Genomic DNA, 6823 nt, shown 5'->3' with positions numbered 1-6823 from the left:
CAGCGGCTTGAGCGATATTTTTTAAGAACTAAATAAGTGGAGAGATATATAGGCATACCTTGGATATATTGCTGATTCAGTTCCAGACCACCACAATAAAGCAAAATATCACACTAAAGCAAGTCACATGATTTTTTTTTGGTTTTTTCAGTGCACATAAAATTAGTTTTACACTATACTGTAGTCTATAGTGTGCAATAACATTATGTCCAAAAAAAAAAAACCAATGTACATACCTTAATTTTAAAATATTTTGTTGCTAAAAAGTGCTAACCAGGGTTTCCCTGGTGGCGCAGTGGTTGAGAGTCTGCCTGCCGATGCAGGGGACACGGGTTCATGCCCCGGTCCGGGAAGATCCCACATGCCGCGGAGCGGCTGGGCCCGTGAGCCATGGCCGCTGAGCCTGCGCGTTCGGAGCCTGTGCTTCCGCAACGGGAGAGGCCACAACAGTGAGAGGCCCGTGTACTGAAAAAAAAAAAAAATATGCTAACCATCATTTGAGCCTTCAGTGAGTCACAGCCTTTTTGCTGGGGAGGGCCCCTGCCTCAGTGCTGATGGCTGCTGACTGACCAGGGTGGTGGTTGCTGAAGGCTGGGGCTGGTGTGGCAATTTCTTTAAAAAGGTAACAGTGAAGTTTGACACATTGACTGCGCCTCATTTCAAGAATAATTCCTCCGTAGCATGCAATGTTGTTTCATAGCATTTCACCCACAATAGAACTTCTTTCAAAATTAAAGTTAATCCTCTCAAACCCTGCTGCTACTTTATTGACTAAGTTTATGTAATGTTCTAAATCCTTTGTTGTCATTTCAACAATCTTTACAGCATCTTCACCAGGAGTAGATTCCATTTCAAGAAACCACTTTCTTAGCTCATCCATAAAAAGCAGCTCCTCATCTATGAAGGCTTTATCCTGAGATTGCAGCAAGTCAGTCACATCTCAGGCTCCACTTCTGATTCTAGTTCTCCTGCAGTTTCCACCACATCTGCAGTTATTTCCCCCACTAAGGTCTTTTTTTTTTTTTTTTAAATAATCGAATATTAGGGTTTTGTTTTGTTTTGTTTTTGGCTGCATCGGGTCTTCGTTGCTGCGCCCAGGCTTTCTCTAGTTGCGGTGGGCAGGGGCTACTCTTTGTTGCGGTGCGAGGGCTTCTCATTGAGGTGGCTTCTTTTATTGCGGAGCACGGGCTCTAGGCGTGCGGGCTTCAGTAGTTGTGGTGTGCGGGCTCAGTAGTTGCGGCGCACGGGCTTAGTTGCTCCACAGGATGTGGGATCTTCCAGAACCAGGGCTCGAAACCGTATCCCCTGCATTGGCAGGTGGATCCTTAACCACTGCGCCACCAGGGAAGCCCCACACTGAGGTCTTGAACCCCTCAAAGTCATCCATGAGGGTTGGTACCAACTTCTTCCAAACTCCTGTTAATGTTGATATGTTGACCTCTTCCCGTGAATCATGAATGTTCTTAATGGTGTCTAGAATGATGAATCATTTCCAGAAGGCTTCAGTTGACTTTGCCCCGATCCCTCAGAGGAATCACTGTCTGTGGTGGCTGTAACCTTACGAAATGTATTTCTTCAATAATAAGACCTGAAAGTCAAAATGACTCCTTGATCCATGGGCTGCAGGATGGATGTTGTGTTAGCAGGCATGAAAACAACCTTTATCTCATTGTGCATCTCCATCAGAGCTCCAGGGTGACCAGGTGCATTGTCGATGGGCAGTAATATATTGAAAGGAATCTTTTTTTCTAAGCAGTAGGTCTCAGTAGGGGACTTGAAATATTCAGTAAACCATTTTGCAAACAGATGTGCTGTTATCCAGGCTTTGTTGTCCATTTATAGAGCACAGGCAGGGTGCTCTTAGGATTTTCAGATGATAAATGCATAATTCTTAAGGGCCTTAGGATTTTCAGAGGATAAACGAGCACTGGCTTCAACTTCAAGCCACCAGCTGCATTAGCCCCTAACAAGAGAGTCAGCCTGTCCTTTGAAGCTTTGAAGCCAGGCAGTGACTTCTCCTAACTGTAAAGTCCTAGATAGAAGCTTCTTCCAACAGAAGACTGTTTCGTCTACATTGAAAATCGGTTGTGTAGTGAAGCCACCTTCACGAATGATCTTACCTGGACCTTCTGGACAACGGCTGCAGCCTCCACATCAGCACTTGCTGCTCCACCTGGCACTTTCATGTCACGGAGGCGGCTTCTCTCCTTAAACCTCATGAACCGCCCTCTGCTGGCTTCAAACTTCTCTTCTGCACCTTCCTCACCTCTCTCGGCCTTCACAGAATTGGGGAGAGTTAGGGCCTTGCTCCGGATTAGGCTTTGACCGAAGGGAATGTTGTGGCTGGTTTGATCCTCTATCCAGACCACTGAAACTTTCTCCATATCAGCAATAAGGCTGTTTCACTTTCTTATCATTCGGGTGATCACTGTAGCACTTTAATTTCCTCCAGAACTTTCCTTTGCCTTCACAGCTTGGCTAACTGTTTGGCACAAGAGACCCAGCTTTGGCCCTTCTCGGCTTTTGACCTGGATTCCTCACTCAGCTTCATCATTTCTAGCTTGTGGTTTAAAGTGAGAGACATGTGACTCTTCCTTTCACTTGAACACTTAGAGGCATGCAGGGTTATTAAGTGGCCAGTTTCAATATTGTTTTGTCTTAGGGAATAGGGAGGCCTGAGGAGAGGGAGAGACAGGGGAGGGCTGGTAGCTGGAGCAGTCAGAACACCCACAACATTTACGCATTAAGTTTACCGTCTTGTATGCGCCTTGGTGTCCCAAAACAGTTATAATAGTAACATCAAAGAAGAGCACTGATCGGGAGATCAGCTCGGTGCTTTGTGACCACCTAGAGGGGTGGGATAGGGAGGGTGGGAGGGAGGGAGACGCAAGAGGGAAGAGAGATGGGAACATATGTATATGTATAAGTGATTCACTTTGTTATAAAGCAGAAACTAGCACACCATTGTAAAGCAATTATACTCCAATAAAGATGTAAAAAAAAAAAAAGACCACTGATCAAAGATCACCACAACAAAGATAATAATGATGGAAAAGTATGAAATATTGCAAGAATTACCAAAACGTGACACACAGACATTAAGTGAGCAAATGCTCTTGGAGAAATGGTGCCAATAGACTTGTTCCACATTGGGCTGCCACAAACCTTCAATTTGTAAAAAATGCCATATCTGTGAAGCACACATAAAGCAAAACGAAATTGAGCTATTTGTAATGAGGTGGATAGATCTAGAGTCTGTCATACGGAGTGAAGTAAGTCAGAAAGAGAAGGACAAATACCGTATGCTAACACATATATATGGAATTTAAGAAAAAAAATGTTATGAAGAACCTAGGGGTAAGACAGGAATAAAGACAGAGACCTACTGGAGAACAGACTTGAGGATATGGGGAGGGGGAAGGGTGAGGTGTGTTAGGGCGAGAGAGAGACATGGACATATATATACTAACAAACGTAAGGTAGATAGCCAGTGGGAAGCAGCCGCATGGCACAGGGAAACCGGCTCGGTTCTTTGTGGCTGTCTGGAGGGGTGGGATAGGGAGGGTGGGAGGGAGGGAGACAAAGAGGGAAGAGATATGGGAACATATGTATATGTATAACTGACTCACTCTGTTATAAAGCAGAAACTAACACACCATTGTAAAGCAATTATACCTCAATAAAGATGTTAAAAAAAAAAAAAAAAAAAAAAAAGATACGCCAGTACAGTGTCCACACATCTGAAGATTCGATATTGTTACAATGCCATTTCTCTGAAAAGTGACCTGGAGGTCCAGGACAATTCCAATCAAAATGCCAGCAAGGTTTTTTTGTAGAAATGGGCAGGTTGATTCTAAACTTCATACGGAAGAACCTAGAATAGCCAGAACAACTTTGACAAAAAGAACAAAGTTGAAGAACTTACACTACCTGACTTACAGTCTTACTATAAAGCTACAGTCATTGAGACAGTGTGTATTGGAATCGATACTGACGCAGATAAACGCAGCAGCACAGAGCCCGGACCGCGCTCCCCAGCAGCGTCTCCCACCCCGCACCACCCCTGGCCCACTGTACCGTTAAGGGAGAAGCTCTTCCTGGCCCTGTCCCCGGAGGGCAGGCTGCTCTCCAAGAAGCACCCCACCTCCCTGGGCTCCAGCAGGCTCTTGTCCGTCAGCCGCTCCTGCAAGGGACTCAGGAGTGGGGACAGCTTCCGGTCAGAGCCGCGGGGCGCAGACAGCTCTGGGGAGCTGCGGGAATTCTTGAAGGGCCCCTGGGAGGAGGTCGCACAGCCCGGGAGGCATCGTCCTCGCTGGAGAGGGGTGCGTGTGAGCACAGCAGATGCTCCAGGAGGGACGCCTGCAGCTGCGAAGGCGCATCAGGGCCACGGTTGAACCTTCCCAAGTCTGGAGCTGGGGCGGGGAGGAGAGACCGTTTCCGGAACACGCACACACCCTGCCCCGGTTCCGACACCTGCTCCCGTTTACGCTTTGGAGGGGGTGACAGACACGTGGGTGAAACAGCTATGGGCGCCGGCGTCCAAGGACACCAGCAGCCTTAGGTTCGTGGGCACAGTGAGCGTGGGTGCCTCTGACGCCTCCTCCAACCTGTGCATCCACACACTATGACAGTGACTTTCATGTGCTTCTTAAATTTTACATAAATTGTATCATCTGAAACATGTTTTATCCTGAAACTTCTCTTTTTTTGAGACTTATCCACATTGACTGAGTCATTTGGTAGCTCACTGGTTCATTTAACCATTTCCCGGCACACGTGCACACACACTTGCACACAGACAGACACAGATTTTTTTAACCATCATCCCGCCGAGGCATGTGGGGCTGTTTCCAAATTTCCTTGTAAAAGCAAAGCCATGATCAGTGCCCCTCGATGTGCATCCCCTGCCAAACACACAGCCCACAAACTGTCAACGGGACACGCCTCAGGAACTTAACAAGGCTGAGGCATCAAGTGTCCCCAGAGCTGGATTATTCCTCTGGCTCAGCCCCAGAGGAGCCTGGAGCCCTGTGCTCGGGACGCAAATATTCCGAGGGGAGGTGGGCTGTTCCAGCAGTGGGCAGGGGCTGGAAAAACTCACCTCATGGACTTGAGGAAGAGCCACATCTATGACCCAGTTTTAAAGGGATTGTTGTGTGGCCAGGTGGGTTTGCACTTTTCATTTAGTTTCTATTTAGTGAATTGAAATTCCCTTCTGTTATTCCCAAGCCTTAATAAACTTCTGTTAAACGTTAAAAAAAAAATTTATTTAATCCTCAATGAAGTCCAAATTTTCAGGTCACATTACAATAAAACTGTAAATGAAAAATGAGAGTCAACAGAAAACTCCATCTCCTCAGAATTAAAAGCATTCTCTTACGTAATGATCAGATCAAGGAGGAAATAAAAATAGGAAGAAAATGATTATTGAAAAATACTGAAAATCAGAACACTATATATACTACGACATCAGTACATTTAAAACTGTATTTAGGCGGACTCTGGGAGGGCTCATGCCAAGGAGCACTTTCCAGAACTCCTGCTGCCAGTGTCCTTGTCCTCACAGTGAGACACAGCCACCCACACCTCTGCAGGAGACCCTCCAACACTAGCAGGATTTCAGAGAGGAGTTAACATGTAACGGGAAGAACTCTGCTCTCAGTTTGAAGACCGGGTTTTCGATCAGCAGTGGTCCCTTGGTATCATTAGATTGACTATTGATTCATTTTCGTCTATATCAGTCAAGATCTATCATCGGAGTTTCTGATGCTGCTGACTCTACATCTCAACCTGGATGTTTTAAGAGCATTACAAACTGAGCAAGTCTGAAAATGAACTGGTGGATAAAAGTGATCATCTAAATTCTCCTCAGGAGAGAGCAGACTGCAGAAGCAAGAAGAACTACAATCCTGCAGCCTGTGTAACAAAAACCACATTCACAGAAAGATAGACAAGGTGAAAAGGCAGAGGGCTATGTACCAGATGAAGGAACAAGACAAAACCCCAGAAAAACAATTAAATGAAGTGGAGACAGGAAACCTTCCAGAAAAAGAATTCAGAATAATGATAGTGAAGATGATCCAGGACCTCGGAAAAAGAATGCAGGCAAAGGTCGAGAAGATGCAAGAAATGTTTAACAAAGACCTAGAATAATTAAAAAACAAACACCTAGAAAAATTAAAGAACAAACAAACAGAGATGGGTAATACAATAACTGAAATGAAAAATACACTAGAAGGATGAATAGCAGCAAAACCGAGGCAGAACGGATAAGTGAACTGGAAGACAGAGTGGTGGAATTCACTGCTGCGGAACAGAATAAAGAAAAAAGAATGAAAAGAAATGAAGACAGCCTAAGAGATCTCTGGGACAACATTAAAATGCACCAACATTCACATTATAGGGGTCCCAGAAGGAGAAGAGAGAGAGAAAGGACCTGAGAAAATATTTGAAGAGACTATAGTTGAAAACTTACCTAACATGGGAAAGGAAATAGCCCCCCAAGTCCAGGAAGCACAGAGAGTCCCATACAGGATAAACCCAAGGAGAAACATGCCAAGACACATAGTAATCAAATTGGCAAAAATTAAAGACAAAGAAAAATTATTGAAAGCAACAAGGGAAAAACGACAAATAACATACAAGGGAACTCCCATAAGGTTAACAGCTGATTTCTCAGAAGAAACTCTACAAGCCAGAAGGGAGTGGCATGATATATTTAAAGTGATGAAATGGAAGAACCTACAACCAAGATTACCGTACCCAGCAAGGATCTCATTCAGATTCGATGGAGAAATCAAAAGCTTTACAGACAAGCAAAAGC

This window comes from Lipotes vexillifer, unplaced genomic scaffold (assembly GCF_000442215.2).
Source record: "Lipotes vexillifer unplaced genomic scaffold, Lipotes_vexillifer_v1.1 scaffold545, whole genome shotgun sequence".
Taxonomy (NCBI): Eukaryota; Metazoa; Chordata; class Mammalia; order Artiodactyla; family Lipotidae; genus Lipotes; species Lipotes vexillifer.
The sequence above is the reverse complement of the archived record's forward strand: the minus strand, read 5'-3'. Positions refer to the sequence as shown.